The sequence below is a fragment of the Tachysurus fulvidraco genome, chromosome 10 (assembly GCF_022655615.1).
Source record: "Tachysurus fulvidraco isolate hzauxx_2018 chromosome 10, HZAU_PFXX_2.0, whole genome shotgun sequence".
NCBI classification, from domain to species: domain Eukaryota; kingdom Metazoa; phylum Chordata; class Actinopteri; order Siluriformes; family Bagridae; genus Tachysurus; species Tachysurus fulvidraco.
Window position 1 is genome coordinate 12128454 of NC_062527.1, and position 19024 is coordinate 12147477.

A 19024-nucleotide genomic window follows, 5' to 3' on the forward strand; every position below is an offset into this window, starting at 1 on the left:
TAAAAAAAATTTTAACTTTTTTAAATAACAAGCAGCTGATATGATGAAGGTTTTCTACTGTAAGGTTTTTTAATGTTTTTTTTACCCCCATTTATTTTAATTTAATTACTGTTAATGTACATTTGCAGACAATAAATAAAAGTAATATTTTAAGTTTTATTCATAAATTCAAAACTATTTATCTGGCAATTTGTTAGGAAAATTAAACATAGTCCTATATCCAAAACAACATGGAAACTATTAAAGCATAACCTTGTGCATCTGAGTGCTTAAAGCCTTTTCTAACACAGAAACATGGGTTTCAGAATTCAGTCCTGGTATATGGTCAGAACCTTCACAGCTGATCAAACACTGACACTTACTACAAATTCCTCTAGGAACAATAAATATATGTAATTACAAGAATGAGTAAAGTAAACAAGAAGCTGTATTCATCGACAACAATCACAAACCCTGAAAAAAAAGACACTTCTTGGCCCTGAAGCTAAAATTGCTGATGTTAAATCACTTACTGGCAGCTGCTTTAGTGCCTTGGTGCCCAAAGACAGACATTTTGGAACAACATCCCATTTTGTTGAGCAATAGCAATTGTGAAAGCTGCTAATGACCCTAAAACACTAAAAGTCTTAAAAGTCACTAATAGGAGCAATAAGGCATTGTAGCAGTATCTGGAGAGGGCTTTAATTGTATAATATGACCGCTGTTATCCCACTATGTAAAGCAGCCTTTAGTCAGCTTCATGAATGTGGGAGAGAAATGAACATGACATGGAACCTTGTGTGACTTCTCTGTAAGGAATATATGGAGATCACAAGGTTTCAGAAGCAGCTGTTTGGAATCTTCTTTTCACCATAGTGATTTACTGATTGCTCATTCCAGGATTAGTTCCTCACATTACCATAAATACTGATTACAAATCCACGGTCAAGGCTCGGGCAGAACTGTGAACAGCGAGTAGTATACATCATCTACTTAAATATATTTATTATACAATTACATGTTATGCTGCGTTTTTTATTTCTTTACTAAGATCAGTGCTCACACACACACACAAACACACACATACACACACACGCACACACACACACACACACACACACACATACACACACACAAATAAAAAATAAAAAAAAAACTTTACAACTTGGCATCATCACTTACACCTCTTAAAGAAGCAGCAGTTCTGGGTATTTCTGCCATTAATCTGTTTGGACATGTGTACTTAAACTCCTGCATCAGACCCTTGCCCTTAAATTCACCCCAGCCACCAGAAAGGCTGTGAACTAAAGTGTTTGAGAGTAAACAAAAGCCTGGCTATTGCAGTGCAAAGAAAGTCCCATGCTGTAAAACAGCTGTGTGATGAAGGCCACACAATGCCAGGCTAAAGCTAAACAACGTGCTCTGGCTCTCAATAGGCGCAAGTCGACAGCTCTCTACAGCCATCAGTCAAGGACACGGACAGCCTCAGGTTCCGTTCTTTAAAGTCCATCTTCTAATTATTTGTATGTTTTTGTTCCAATGTCAGATTTATCCTATTAACTTATACCAATTTGCTATTTGTACCAGTTCACAAAGTTCCATTCATTTTCCACAAATTATAGAGATAACATATTCTTGTGTAAAACAGACAGCACATTAGTTCTGTGCTACTTTTATCCCCAGAATTCACAGAGCTAAATTCAAACCCTGACCTTTAAAGAAATTAACAGCACATGTGATTCTGCTGTAAAGAGAAAATGTAAGAAAGAAAGAAAGAAAGAAAGAAAGAAAGAAAGAAAGAAAGAAAGAAAGAAAGAATATAGTCTCAATTAATTCAACCATGAGGAATAATCATAAATGTCAACCAAAATGCTAGCATAATGTGAACGAATCCAGAGTGTATATCTTACTAAACATTTCAGAGTAGAAAGAAAGGGAGAAAAAGCTGAAAACAACAACAGCAAAACAAAAGAGTACATCCTGAAACATTTAATCAATCACAGTCAAAACAAACTCATGACGAGGCTGCTCTCTGTCTCTAATCCCCTCTCACTCACATCCTCCCCATGGTCCTCCCCATGGTTTCTCAGACTCGTGCTCACAACCTGGTCTTGTAAAAACTAACCAGAGCATGTGCTCATCATCGCAGAGACTTTCACCTCAATAATTAAGCTGACAGTTATTTCCCAAAGTCTCTGCTTAGCACTTCACCCTTTTTATGATCCTCTGGAGTTTGGACATCACTGCTTACACCAGATCATTACAACACCATGGGGGATGCACTACATCATGAGGAATATTCCCCATCCCAGACCTGTTGACTCATTGCATGTGTCTATAGGGATATTTAGGCATTCTCTCACCCTAGATGAATCACTGTCTGAGAAAACTGCGCACTTTGGGGTCTCGACATGTGTTTCTAAATCTTTCCACAATTACGAGTGGCTAGTATTTGATTATCTATGAGTCAACAAGGCTAGATAAAGAGTGGGAAAGGAAACCATTTGTTCTAGTAAACAGACTTAAAAAAAATAGCTAAAAAGCAACAAGACTGCTAAGCTCATCAATATGAACTCAGCATGTTGTCAGTAAAACTGGAATCAAGGGTCAATAATCATTTGGAAATAAAAAGCTTAAATGAAAGACCGTGCTTTGAGGACTGGAGGCCAGAGTTTTGTTTAGAGAAAAGCACAATAATTATTATTAAAGAAGTCGGAAACATCCGTTTTGAAGAGAAATAATGTGAAGGCATGTCACATCCAAAAGGTAATGCTGTAGGGGATTGCTGGATGGACAGCACCATAGTATTTGATCGTTGGGAAGAAGTGAACCTCCCAGTCAGCTACAAGTAACAACATGATGCTTTGGAAGACGAGCCACACATTAATCCACAAGACTGTGTGTGTGTTTGGAACTTTCCTTTAAAGAAAGCTTGCGCATGGTATGAAATCACATGATGCTTTCATATCCTTTATTGTTCCAGCTTGCATTTGAACTTTGCTTTATTCCCTCAATACAAAGCAGCACCACTTTCAAAGTCTTCTGGCCAGTAAATGCCTGAGACTAAAGATTTCTACTTATTGTTAAAAAAGAACAGTGAATTACTTCCAGGAGACGTCTAATGCATTCCGTACTGCTTTGGATTTTTCAAGCCATCTTAACTCAGAGCAGGGTCTCTAAACACCTTTTTCCAGTCGTGTTTCCTTGGCTGCTGTGTTAGTGTTTGTCCCACATTGTCAGTCATTCTTCTCCTCAGCTTTCAGTAGGTTTTTTTTTTTTTGCCTAACTCTGTCTGGTACTATATAGTTATTGGTTTGGGACTTCCATTAAGTAGAAAAAAAGCTTTGCTGTGAGAAAGACACAGTTAAATACAAAAGTTTCCATCCTTCAAAAAACCCAGACAATAAACAAAAAATGAACTAAATATAGAGCCAATAACAAGAAGCCAAAACAAATTTTAGTCATGACCCCATTTGTCTTTATGCCTGATCTGAAGAAGTTAGTGGCAGGGTTTTAACAAATATTTCAAAAAGATTAAGCAAATACTGTCTGAGTTTTCTTAAAGTCAGGAAGAATCTATTTAATGTTTATGAAGAACCCTCCTATTAGTAACAGAATCTGTATCAGAGGTAAATCTATTCATTTAAAGAAAGAAAGAAAGAAAGAAAGAAAGAAAGAAAGAAAGAAAGAAAGAAAGAAAGAAAGAGTGTGAGGGAATGTTTATAGCTGCTCTAATGCAAGTGATAACTAGTTTCTTTCAAAGACGTGCAGATGTTCCATAACATTAAATGGAACTATAAAAAGTTGGCAGGTTCAACATTCTGTCATTCATCCACACAGTAACCTACATGATGAACTGATACCTGCTGACTTTTAACTGTTAATACCTTAATATAGACTAACTGGCCACTTTTGAACAAATGTATGATTTGTCTAAGGTTTTATCTAGGTGGCAAAGCAATCGAAAATAACACACTGCTGCTATTTCAACACTGTATATATCATAGGTTCTTCCTTGTTTTATTAGAATATGAATATATGAATGTATACTAGGAAGAAGTCGCAACCTCATACAGGAAAAACTGAAATACTTCTAGGACTTTCCCTCAGATGAATCTTTTGTTGTTAAAATCATAAGTTAATACATGTACAGCTACTTAGTTAACAGCGCTCATGTTTCTTCTTAGTAAATTGTTAGATAGTTATGATCTAATTACGATCAAATATGTTACGTTTAATCAGCAGCATTACACATAAAATATTATAAGGCACTATAAACAAAATAGTTTTAAATCTGAGCATTAAAAATGTTCAGGTTTGGCCTGGTCAGTTAAATTATAACATTTGGCATGATTTATTACCTTTATTTTTATTTTATTTTTTCCCTTAAAAAAATGGTGAACTGCATGTATGGTAACAGTATTCCATAAGGATGGAAGCCAGGAAATCTTCATAAAAAAAGGACAGTTACTGTCCCCAGTGTGCTGTTCAGGTATACATGTATTTATGGTGACATTTACACTACAGGCCAGATTCCAGTCTGTCTGTGCCAGATGCACATTTAAACTGTATAACTTTACCTCATCAGTGTGGCAGATAAACATTTAGCTCAAACTTCATAAGTATGCTTTCTTTTATGTTTTAGTGCAAAAAAGTGTATAAGTATATACACTTATTAGAGTATAATGCAGTGACATAATTAGGTTTGTATTTGGACAACCGTGACCTTTGCTAACACGAACCAGACGTTCCTAAAAGAATTTAAAAGCCACTTGAAATTTGCATTGAGACTGACCATTCACAATCAGTGGAAAGTCACAATTACTTTGAGAAAGTCCAAAATCCCACTAGAATATACTCACATAAGCAAGTTAGCAGTTAGAAATGATGGAAAGACTGCTACAGTAAGGACATTTTTACAAGCAAACATAATTCCCAAAATTTGTGGAATCAGATTTTGCTGAAAATCAAACAATAGTCTGCAAGAAGCACTGGCTCCTGTTTGGGCCTTTGTTTAATTTAGCAAGCGTATAAGCTGTGAATGGACAGTACTGTTATGTGGTCTTCTTTGGTATTGTTGAATCTGCTTTCTTAAGCAGAGTACAGATGGTTCCTGCTATTTAAAGGCTGTGACCCTGTTCTGTTACTGTTCAAAATTCTTAGACTAAATGTCCGTGAGAGAGTTGGTATGATGTCCAACTGTGCCAAGAACGCCATCTGGTACCACACAGTGCCCAGAAATATACACCAAAGCAAAAAATAAAACATCCCCACCAAGACAGGGGTCAGAACAGCAAACATTTTTTTTTGTGAATGGAACACAATAGTGCAGAGTCTGCACACAGCTGACTCACCTCTGACTCACTGCAGAGCCAGTCATCAAAGAAAAGCGTAGAATGTAGATCTTACATTACCCAGACTACTTACACAAAAGAAGACATGTCCTCCCGCTGTGCCAACATGGCATCCAAATACGGTTACAACAAACAGGCTTAAGACCTAAGTCAACAGAGACGCATCACACGCCAGTCTCGAAAATATCAGAAATCTTTTTTGTTTTACCTGATGCTCCCACTATTTCCTCCCATGGCTCTTCAGTTGGTTTAACAATCACAGACTATCTCACATATTCCACCAAATCCAACCCCACCCCAGCCTCAGGAACACATGTGGGGTGTCTAGACAAGACTGTGATGTGGGGTAGGTAATGGAAGGGTGCCTGTGTGTTTGTGTAGAACACAGTTTAGTCTGAGACACTGCGGATTTTGCAGCGTGCTGAATCATTAAAAGGGAGTCTGACGGCTGTGCAGTCTGCGCATCATTTCACGATGGGAAAGCGTGAGTAAAAAACTCAAAAATCTAAACACACCCACACTCTCTCTCTAAAACCTAGTAATAAATTCATACAAACACATAGGTTTCCAGGTATGACTCCTCAGGGATATTTATTCAGACTGTGAGGCCATTAACACTTGCACTTTCTCCTATCTCCAGTTATCGGACATTACTCAAGAGGGGCCAGCACCTTAACCACGTGCTCTGTTCAAGAGCAACTTACAGCTAAACTGTTTAGCAGAGGGCATAAATTATTACGTTTTATGCTGAGGCCACTGCTTCTGAGCTGATAGCCATCTAAGAGTTACAATGTTGTAGAAATGGGGAAGGATTTAGGATGCAGTTTTTTTGGCACATACTTGCTTGTGTTGAACAAAATGTCATATAAACAAAAGCTCCTCTTTTGCTTAGCACAACATTTTAGGTCTGTAATGAAGATGTTTAGTGGTTTTAAGTAGTTGGAGTGTAATGTTTGCTAGAACTCATGTTTTAACACACTCATCAAAGTCAACGTAATGTTGATTCACCAGTTTGCTCCAATATAATTAGTGAGTTTTGATCAATTGTTTTATGTCAAATAACAGTACCACTAAGCTTATACACTCTCTGCAGTTTACTGACAGATTTGTTAGTTAGCCACATGCTAAGCACACGGTCAGTCTGAAAGTGTTCATTTAAATATCCAAATCCAAAAGATTTTGGACTTTGCTGCATAACTTTGAATCATTTATCTAATTTATCTTCACTAGCAAGGACACTCCCATAGGTTCCTATTGCAGTCCGTCTAATCTCCATTCCTGATAGAAAGTGGTTCAATTCAATTCAATTCAAGTTTATTTGTATAGCGCTTTTTACAATAGACATGGTCTCAAAGCAGCTTTACAGAACATAAACATAGAGCATAAGGTAAACATAAGGAATAATAAAAGAAAAAAGGAATAATAAAAAGAATAATTAATTCAAGATTATTATTAGATATATATAGTTCACAATGTGTATGTATTTATCCCCCTATGAGCAAGTCTGAGGTGACTCAGGCAGCAGTGGCAAGGAAAAACTCCCTTAAAGTGGTAAAGGAAGAAACCTCGAGAGGAACCAGACTAAAGGGGGAACCCATCCTCATATGGGTGACACTGTGGTGTGATTGTAATATACAGTCAAACAAATGTTGTACTGGTGTAAGGATCATGGACTTCAGATCTCCTTAGTATCACAGAGTCTAACTGGAGATGTCTCAGGATTCTTAGAGTCGGCCTCGGCTCAGTGGACGTCCAAAGGCTTCGTCCCACAGAGGACGTTGGGAGCTGGTACAATGTCTGGATGCCTCGGGATGGGTACATAGAGAGCAGCAGTGGAAAGGGATTAACATATCTGCTGTTCATAAAAATGTGCAGGTCTGATGTACTGGTGCATGATATTATAGGATGTATTATGTGTATGCCTGACTAAAGAGATGAGTTTTTAATCTACATTTAAACTGGGAAAGTGTGTCTGAGCCCCGAACACTATCAGGAAGACTATTCCAAAGTTTGGGGGCTAAATAAGAAAACGCTCTACCACCTTTAGTAGACTTAAATATTATGGGATCTACTAGAAGTCCCGAGTTTTGTGATCTCACTGAATTAAATGGTCTTTTGTGAATGGTCTGAAATATTGTTTAAGATTGTTCATCTTTTCACTGTTACCTTTTTTTATTACATGCCACTCTAGCACACACAACACCAGTTATAAACCTACTATAAATATGCACCTATAAACCTACTATACTATGGCACAGTATAAATACTGTGCATCAAAGTCACTGTGTCAAATAACTTAGAGCCAAAGCCATTGTTCTAGACCAGTCCAACTCATCCTTGTACACTTTATGATGTTCATGCATCACACATCTTTTAGGTTACAGTATATACAAAATCTAACAGCATGGAATATATAACTTAAAACATACACTGTGGCAAAACATGTATAAAACCTATTACAATATACATTATGAAACATTTAAAATGTGTAAAAAAGTTTAAATGTCAACACAGCTCAATTAAGTTTTGTGAGTTTATTTCTTTTCTTGAACTTTTCTGAATTGTCATGACAAGCTTTAGAACTTAATCGTATAAGAAAAAAAAATGAAACTAAATGAAGTAATGTTGTTTTTTTTTTTACATTTTTAGGGCAGCAGGTGAACTTCGTTTCTAAGTTAAAATGTTAAAAGGTTTTATAGTGTCAAATAAGTGCATTCATATACTTCATGGAAAGAATTAACATTTATCAGAGCCATGCTGTAATAGACAATTAATATACACCTTCTTATTCAAAATGTAACAGCACTGTGAGTGACAGGAAGTGGTGAGTTCAGAAAGCTACTGTATAACTGAGCAAAACCCTTAACCTTTATACTTTAACCCTTACTTGTTACCTGTATGCTTAGATTTTATTCTATAACTCAAATTTAAATGTGGGTATAGATGTCTGCCAAAAACATAAATTACCTCAAGAATTTCAATGGAATTTGATTTTCAAATTTTTTCCAGAACAATCCAAGCATCTTGGCTGTAAATTCCTTTTTTTAGCATAAGAGAAACATCAAATGCAGATTCACAGGGATTTCAGATGTCTGAAAAATGTATGGTGCTGTGATGATGTGCGCATGTGTGTGTTCACTTTATAAAACAGGATCAAACAGAACTGCCTGACAGGTGTAAATTCATGAGGTTATGCTCTGTGTCGAGGGGCATCCTCTCATCAGCCGCCAACAAACCCTCCAACCAAATCGAGTATTTTGATCCTATCTCACATTCTGGACACAGTAGCAATCAGAGAGGGGAACAAAACACCCAGTGTGTGACATAAAAGCTTCTTATAATCACTGTTCTTAACCATACCTCGCCTAATTAATCTGTACGTTCCTTTTATAATGCAGTTGAGCTTCAGGCAGTGCTTTGTAAAGGAACTTGTGAAGGAAGCGGAGACAGGGCTCGAGAGCACCAGACACTCTCTCCTCACTGTCACGCTGCAGGATCATTAGAGTGATATACTGAAGTGTGCATTGAAGGCTCTGACATCACCCACTCTGTTTATCACACACAGCTAATAGAACCTCTCTGTTCCTCATTAAATGCACACACACACACACACACACACACACACACACACACGCACACACACACACACACACACACACACACACAGTGTTTATCATACAGTTTTAAAGGCTTGGCCAATTTCACTCCTGCACACAGACACAGACACAGACACAGACACACACACACACACACACACACACACACACACACACACACACACACACACACTGTCTATCACACATTGCTAATGACTCCTCACCACTTCTCATTTCATGTTTCAGCATTTACTGCACTCTGCTGATGGCTTCTCTTCTTTCTTACATTCATATGCTGCACGAACACAAAATCACACACACACACACACACACACACACACACACACACACACACACACACACACACACGCACACACACACACGCACACACACAAACACAATCCATTAAACTGGCAGCTTCACTGTTCAGTCAAGTGTCAACATATCATGCACCACTCATTCCTCCTCTCTACTCATCATACACACACTCAGTGCAAACAGTTCATCTAGGGGCAGTTAAGAGGGATTACGAGGACCCACAGAAGAGCAAACTGACTGGCTGAGCAGGGAAGTATATCAGGTAGTGCTGGAGTTTTGATGAAAGCCAAACAATACTTGACCTAAAACAGAACTACTGTAATAAGTTCTTATATGTCACATCTGGAAAACATTATTCAAAAATATTGAAGTGATGATGAATTCTGGAACAGATAAAAAAAAATAAAGGCTAAGGTATAGTGTGTGATTTTGAAAGATAGCTTGATTCAGTGTTCTCCAAAGCCATGTCCACAAAGCATATACAAATCTACTGCATAGGTTTGAATATCTGAAGCCTAGTACAACAGCGGGAGCTTTCTGAATCGACATTGACCATGACTTACAAGGGGCTTGTGCTGATTTGCTAGATGTTGGTCCACATCACATGATCTGTTTTTTTAATGAGTCTGGTTCACCATTACCACTCATAAGGCACATTATTATCAGCTGTCAGATAAGGAAAGAGTTCACCAAATAACCCAAAAAGTGTTCTGGTTTGCTTACAAAACCCACCTTCAAGTGGAAAAAACATTCTGAGCATTTCACTAGAAGTCTGCACTGCACTTATCAGGAAGGTTCGTCATAGTTCACTTATAGTTCACACAGACCAAATCATGAGATTAACAAATCAACTGCAAATATGAAGAAAAATAACTTTTAACAATACATATGATTAATTTAAAAAAAAAAAAAAAAAAAACAGATGAAGAATCAGCATAGCTTGCTGTGATGGTTGTGTATGAACCTGGAGAGCTGGATACTTTCAGGGTATTTTACACCTGGTCACTTCATGCGTTTTCTGTGATCCGATATCTATCGGATCGTAAAAAGACCAGATCTCCGAAACGGTTTCGAAACGGATATAAATCCGATCATTCAAACCACTTCAGGAGGTGGTCTGGGACGCATTTCAGATGAAACTGGACAGGTGTAAATGTATGTGGTTGTTCAAGCCACATACGTCAGCGCTATACTCCTCCCAAATGGAAGTACGTCACTCGCAGGTGACTCGCGAGTCGTGCATCACGCCAGAAACAAATATGTTTTCCCACCAGCGCTGGCTCCGATCTTTCACCCAGGTGTCTGGTTTGGTCTTAAAATGCACTGCTGCCGCCAGCAAAAATGCAGCAAACAGTAAATGCTGTTTTTTGTAGCAACCGCATATACCAAAGCGTGTTCCATTTCAATTACCCCAGAAATGAGGTAAAATGAGGAGTAGAAAGATCGGATTGATCCGATCGCATTTATGTGGCCTAATGTAAATAGAACATTTATAACAAATCAGATACTGTAGCTATCGGATCAGAGAAGACACATGAAGTGACCAGGTGTAAAAAGGCCCTCAGATACAGCTTACAGCACAAGGTAAAAATTAACAGGAATTAAATGGTATTGTGAAATGTGAAAAGCCTTGTGTTTATGTGCTAGTTGCCCCTGTGCAAAAGCTGTGGAGACTTATGTGCCCCTGGGCTCATACGTTTATATTTTATTCCAAACAAACAACATAACAGAACAGAAAAATAAAGGAGGCTTGGCTCCTTTACACACACAGACACAGTCTCTCTATGAGAAATGGTGGGGGAAAAAACGGCCCACACACATAAGCAACAGGTGTGACACATTAATTGGCCACGCCCTCATGCTCCAGGTGCAGACTCCTGCAAAGCCACCCCCAACACCACACACACACACACACACACACACACACACACACACACACACACTGATAGCTCATTGGTTACTATCTTTTGCACATGACATCTAGATGGAATTTTTATACGAGACAGAGGGAATTCCCCTTCATTATAATTAGCATGCTGAGTCAATGTTAAACAAGTTTAACATTTACTATAGATCAGAAGATAAAGACAGGACTGCACACACTTCACACCTCAGAATCATCAGAGAAGATTTAAGACCAGCATGAAACATATTCCTGATTATTCAGCTCCGTGTATGACGAATATTACCATTCTGTAACAACCACACAATGAACATGTGCTGGCCAATTGATCAGGAACACGTGCTGCTTCATGCAATTATCCAGTCAGCCGATCATGTCGCAGCAGTGCAACATATACACAGGTCAAAAGCTTCAATTAATGTTCGCATCAGACAATTGTATGGGGAAAAACTATAGATCTGTTACAAAGAATGGTGCAAAAAAAATCCCATTTTGTGGGTGGAAACTGCATGTTGGTGGGAAAGGTCAGAGGAAAATGTCCAGACTGGTTCAAGCTGATAGGAAAAAGCTATGGTAGCTCAAATATAACCAGACTTTACAACTGCAGTGTGCAGAAAAGCAGCTCTGAATGGACGGCCCACAGTGGGTACCGGTTTACTGACAGCTGAAGATGGAAACATGTGACCAGTTCTGATTAATCTCAGATATTTTGACTGAAATTAAAAATCTAAACACAGTGTCTGATAAATCTCAATAAACCAGTCGTCTTGTGTCAACAATTCAAGCTGCTGGTGGTGTAATGTTCAGGAGGAGGTTTTCTTAACCCTTTAATACCAACTTAGCATCATATGTATGTCACAACTATTTAGTTATGTTGGTTTACAGTGTGCATCCATTCATGGCCACAATTTTTCCAACTCATAAAGGCTATTTCCAGCATGATAATGCACAAGAACAACTCATCTCAAACTTGTTCCATGAATCAGTCATGAGATCAGTCACCAGACCTTAATCAAGTAGTATGTGGTAAAACAGGAGATTTGTAGGATGAGTGTGCAGCTGAAAAATCTCCAGCAATTATGTGATGGAATCATATTAGCATGAGCCAGTGTCTTGGTTAAATGTTTCCAAAACCTTGTGGAGTCAATGTCGTGAAGAAATGAGGCTAGAACAAAGCATATGATGAACACCATATTGTTATATTCAATATTCATATCACATTATATCAAAGCATCAATCTTACACATGACTTCTCTGCAGATGACCTTCTGTACATGTGTAACTGATTTACACCCATAGTCTGAAACTACACAATTTGAATCTTGTTCATTATTTAAAAAAATCCTGCTTTCCATATGTTTAGATTAAGAAGGATTATGAAATACAGTAATTAATTAATTTTTCATCCTCTCAGTGCCAGATAAAGACACTCATGCTTACAAGTCTTGTGGTAATGTAATAAGGAATTTTTTATTGTAGTTGTATAAATTAGACACAACAGGGCAAAACAACCGGCTGGATAGAGACGCAAGGAGGGAGACTTGATTAAAAAAAAATACCCATTGTTCAAAAACAAACAAAGGTCTTTCTGCCATTCCATTGTTCATATGAGAAATCAGTGTACAGTCAGAGAATCTTAAATATACAAAAACTACAAAACTACAAAACTGCACTTTATGTGACTGCTTTTCTGCTTTTAGTACATTTTTGTATTGTTTGGCACATGGAAGGTTTTTGTTTGTGTGCGTCTTGAGTAAGTAAAGGTTGTAGTGCTGTATGTCTCCTGATTGAATGGATGTGTGGAGTTATACTCACCTATGGGTGAAGACGCGACAGGAGGTTTCCATAAGAATATATAAATGTGTCGGTTTTTTTAGTCTAGCTAGAGGCATGTGGTGTGTGTGTGTGTGTGTGTGTGTGTGTGTGTGTGTGTGTGTGTGTGTGTGTGTGTGTGTGTGTGTGTGTGTGTGTGTGTGATGTGTGTGTCTTGGCTTCGTGTGTATAACTGAGCTGAAAAATGACCTTAGACAGTCGGTCTACCTGTTATCACTGCAAATATTTTCTTTCCACACACCCAATGACTTAACTTCAATAAATGAATTTAAATTAGATTATATGAAGAAAACGGCAGCTGAATTGCTCACTTAAGTTAGGGGATTGGCTCTCGGTGAAAAGGCCCAGAGTTTAATTGAAAACATCAGGGTCGAAAAGTCAATGGTCACACGATGCCACTGCAGAGGCTGACATACATAAATATGAAGTTATTGTACTTTACACATTCTCTAGGGTAAAGAGAAAATAAATTCGACCTTTTACACCATCTGAATTAACTGCAGATGATGGACGTCTCAGAGGCTATATGCTCCTCCAAGGCCAGCACAGAACTAAGGTTGTCTGAAGTTCAATCTATGATTGAAAGTTGAATTTCAAATACACATGAAATATTTGAAAGTCTTTTTTTTCTGAGGTGTCTCACTCCCAATGAAACATGTAACACTCACGACCTTGGGTCGATCATAAACAAAGATTAATGACAAAATATTAGAGAACTTAAATCTGTTTCAGATCAAGTAAATAAAATAAAGTCAGTACACAGTGCACAGACAAATATGTACTGAATCTGAATACTTTGAATGTTCATATGTGGCAATAAAGTAGAAAAGTAAACCTATGACTACAGGGCGGTGCCAATGTTTAAATCATAGGTACTGTAAAGCTGAGAGCAGAGTGAGGGTGAAAAGTTGAAATGTTGTGTGTTAGGTTACTAAAAAAAATGAAATCTAAGAATCTTGTGCAAGGAAAGTGAATCTGAAAGCTGCACGGTCCTGCTTCCGATGAGCCAGCCTCAACCGCAGGAGTCCTGCTCATGATACCTGCTAACAAAACAATGTCAGGAATTTTTCCAGGTTTTCCTTTGTGTCACTATTCGCCTCATCGAATAGTGGGATTGTTTTCTGCATCATGGTGACCCAGGCAATAAAACAGGATGGCAGCATTATGTTTAAAAGAGGAGACTGCCAAACACAACCCCCTGCTGGCTGAATAATAAATACTGGATAAAGAGACTTAGTCTTTATTATTAATCAGAGCATATTTTCCCTAAGAAACACACACCTTGTATATTATAATAGAGAAGGATCTCCAGCTAATACATATCTTTTGGTCTTGTAACGGAAGAGCCTGATACCTAATAACTCAGCTGACACTAACATTGTACTGAATCTTCAACATCAGAGGCATTTCATTTGATTTACAGACAATACGTTTAAAAGATTAAGTATTTTAATTCACTTTACGTACCCCAAGGAGACAGCTTCGATTATTTATATGTTTGTATTTTTAAATTAAAGAGTGTATTTCTGCAATGATTCATTTAAGAATTTTGAAGGCAGCGCAATACCCAGTCATTGACACAAAAACACACCAGACCACGATTATTGAAGCTCTCTGCTCTAAGTCCTACAACACCCCATCAGTCATTCTTAAAGACAGCCACTCAAGTATGTGATTCTCAGGTCCAAGTTTCCTATCTAACGTTCATTTAAAGCTTCAGGACAGATAAAAAAAAGCAAGCCATGTCAAAGGAATTCAGAACCTAATTCATTCACCAGCAAAAAAGAGGGGAAAAAAAATCATTCTTACAGAAACTTCACAAAATCTCAAATCAACTCTTAATTAAAGGGTGTACATATGCAAAGCTGAAAAATGGGATGCAGAGCAGATGCGGCACGTGCATAAACTTGTAGACACATGCAAAACTGCAAGGCAAGACAAGGGGGCTTCCCCTAGATGAAGATTAAAAGCTCTTTTTCCATTCTGCAATGGAGGCAGAGGTGGACGAGCGACCGTCTCATTACAGACTAACGCTTAGCAGCTGCCCCTCTCTTCTCTCTTTCTCTCAACAGTGCTTTTTTCTCTCCATTTTCCAGACATTCTCACCACTTTCCCCTAAGTGTTTCACATTAGACGCTTCTGGTGAGCCTAGTGATTTATTTTATTCTTGCAATATTCCATTGACTGTCTGACCCCTGAAGAACCCAAAAACCTCATCCTTCACCACAGCAACACTCTATGGCCTTGGACTGTTTCCTGGGTCTCCACACTTTGGCCCCTATAGTGCTGTAAACATCACTAGGAAAAAAACAGTAATGGGAAAATTGTGAAGGCTGCTTATGCAAACACACACACACACGCACACACAGACACACTCACAGATAAACGCACAGAAATGGACACATCCACATGTAAACACACACACACAGACACACGGACACATCCACATGCAAACACATGTGCGCGCACACACACACACACACACACACACACACACACACACACACACACACACACCATTTTTATTTTTTCTTCCCTTCTTCCCTACTTTTTATCCCTTTCTGTGGCAAACAGGAGCTTGTAGTGTAGTCACTAGAAGTCACGAACATGCTGCTGACATCATGACCAAGCCAAGGCATGCTCTAGGAAACAGTCACACAAGTCTCATCTAATGACACTTGTCCAATAAATCATACAAGAGCAAACCTATTTCCTACTTAACTATGTTATGCTGTTTAAACACTTGTTATCATTTCACTTATTCGACTCATCCACATCATTAACTGTGGTGTCCTCGGGGCGTTGCTCTGCTCCTGTTACCTTATGCGCTCCACAAACTGTTCCATGGTGTTAGCAAGTGCTCTGGTATTTGGTAGGGTTCTGGGCAGCGTCAAGCGGAAAACAATACAGCTCTTATACTGTGATTGCATATGTTGATCTTGCTGTTTAGCTAAACTTTGTTTTAATGATTGAAAGGGAGTAATAAGTAAATCACCATGCAATTTGCTCTCTTTGCATAGGCAGATGTGAACACAGAGGATTGAATCAATAGGATATTGTTCGCTGGAACGGTGGACATGACGTTAGCTGTGTGCCACTGAAAGGAAATTGGGGCTGGCAGAAGTGTGCTTGGCAGAAGTGATGTTATAGTCTACTGCAGTATATCACTATATAATGTCACAAATGCATTAAATTAACCAATTCTAAAAGAGTTAAGCTGGCAAAAATAATGAGTTTTAAACTATGCCAAGACTCATACCAGTTTCCTCCTGGTTCTCTGGTTTCTTTGGTGAATTCCCTAACCTGGTGCCCAGTGTTACCAGGAACAGGATACAATTTTTACGGAAGAAAGCATGAATGTACTTCATATTTCTTTAAGAGAAAAATAAATTCAGAAACTGTTATGTCAGTGAGATTTAAACACATAATGTTAGCATGACTCAGCAGTCAACACCATCATACTATCCTAAATAACTGTAAATGAGAAGAAATGAGTCACACGCAGACAGATGTTTAAGCTAACCATAGGAAGTTAACTAAAAGAAAAATCCAATGTAATAGCATCTTCATCCAGAAAACTATTTATAATAACTGACACATTCTGTTTAACTTTAGAATGCCTGCTAAATTTTGCTCAGTGATTAAAAAAGCATGCAGTTTTAGCTATCGGTGTTGGAACTATGGCAATAATACACTGCATCAGAAGGATAAAAACACTACTCTTTTTACTCAAGTAAGGTCTATTACGCAAACTCTATGTCAGCATAAAAAAAAGAACATGACCACTATTTGGATTATAATTCATTGCACTGGAATGCTGGAAATCTAAAGTGCTATAACTTTCCTTTCTACCATGATTTGTGGACCTTTTTCTAATTGTCTTCAGAAGAATTATCGTTGGATCCATCTTAACCCCCTGTTTCTGTGCGAAGGCCAAAGACTGTTCTGTTTGGTGAAAAAACACAGCTTTTGCTGTGGGTGTTTTGGGTTGTAAAGTTTTTCATGGACTCCTGTGTGATCGAAAACACAACATGAGGAACATGCAGAATACCACAATGAAAATTAACAGCATGGAGAACCAACAGCTTTTCCAGCCAGTCCTGTTCATACGAGAACCTGTGAAGCATTTTCACCAGCATTGACTATAAACAGTACTACAAATGAGCAAAGCAGGACAGTTGCGCAAAAGTATGATGAATGCTTTCTGTCATCCATGGAAAATATGTATAGTGTAAAAAAGTTCGGCGTTTCAGATTCAAAAGGACGGTTGTGTTTAGAGACTCAGAGTTTCTTTTAACACTATTCCTATATTCTCTTAATGGCTTAATAGCACCTTTCTAAAATCAGCTCCAATGTTCCACAAAAACAGTGTTTGTGTCCAGTCGTAGAGAAATACAGAGAGTATGGACATATGTCTTTGAATTTCCAAGAACAGGATGCAGCACGCTCGTTCCGACCGCAGGGAAGGCCGAGTCGGCACGTTGAACGTTGCAGCAGCCAGCACTTAATGTGCACGGTGTGTGGCACACTCCTCAGCCACAGTTGTGCTTGTCTTGGGTTCCGTGCACTCTTTCTGATCCACCGGCTGTGCGTGGAATCTCCAGTAAGAACAACTATTTTGTTCCAGGCACTGCATAGTGCAGCCTAGATCTGACGTCCTGAAATCTCAGTGGTTCTATTTGAGATGAACTGATCGCCCTATTCCCGACATTGATAACATGGTATTCCAGTCATCTGAGCTCAGAAGAAATGACTCACATGCGTATGGTGGGAAACCCAGTGGTGTGCATATGTTAACACAGCTTCTATAATCCTACTCCCACTTCCTCCCAAAGGAATTTTGATCAAGCTCACTCACTTGAGTGGAATTCTTTTTGCTAGTACCTGCTCACTGTGAATTTTGCTGGTTCTAGTTAATAATATATAAATAAATGAGTAATATCATAGTGACCCTGAACAGAAGAAAAAAGTATTGAAGATTAATGAATATACTCAGACATACAAACATTCCAGTCTAGTGTACTACTAGTGAGTTTTGAACTCTTTCCTCTGACTCGCTTGATTTCTTTTTCCTCACAGGACCAAAGCTCTTAAATTCACAGGTAAAAGTTCATATAGATGTGCACATACAGTCGACATGCAAATAATGTATTTAGAGTTTGACCATTGATTATGCTGAGAATGTAAAAGGAGTAGCCTCCTATATCACTGTAGCAAGGGACCGAAAACTGTAAACACTATGCGTAGACTGTATATGTTAAATTCTAAGGATGTCAGTCACAAGGAGTGAAGGGGTGAAAAGAGAATTGTACCATTCTGTCATCTACAGTACAGAAGGGAATGTTCCTGCTATGTGCCAGTAATGGTTCTGTAACATGAGCTAGTAGAGAGCAGAGAAAACACTGCATGCTTCAGATAACAGAGGCTTGAATTTTGGTCAAGTGGCAAACTTTTCTGTCAGGCATTTGAGCATCATATTGCACCTTAGGTCTGCAAAAGCCAGAGGACACTAGTTTAAATAAAAAGAAGACAAGACAAGAAGACAATCAGTGTGCAGTGGTTCAGCTAAATGAGATGCTACTGGAACAAATGAGAAACATGGCTGAACAATAGCTTACTATAAATTGCACTTGCATGTTGGCTGAGGTCTGACAGCCACAGGGCCAAAATGAGAATGGTCACAAAGTCACAAGTAGTTTAGAGACACAGACACCGAGCCACAAAGAAAGAATAAGCCAATGTGGTCACTGCTTTTAGTGTTACGGTTCACTCTAACATAAGAAGTTCAACCACTAAGTGACCAGCGTAGATTTTTACTAACACATATGCATACAGTACTGACGTGACCACACAATAACTCAATGTTATATTCCTCACAAAATCTTCAGATTATATTTGTCTAGTAAAATAACACAGAAGGCCTCATTTCTGTGCAAGCTGTACAATGCTAAGACCAATTGGCAATGCTGACACTATCCTTGGCTAATCCTTGACTGGGTGTAAACAGACGCAGTATGAGCAGAGATAGCCCTCAATATGAA

General features: G+C 38.4%; 1 protein-coding gene across 3 annotated transcripts in view; it reads right to left on the reverse strand.

The window, feature by feature from the left end:
• Positions 1–19024, reverse strand: part of LOC113659969 — a 182471-nt gene that overhangs the window by 77471 nt on the left and 85976 nt on the right. The window lies entirely within an intron of this gene.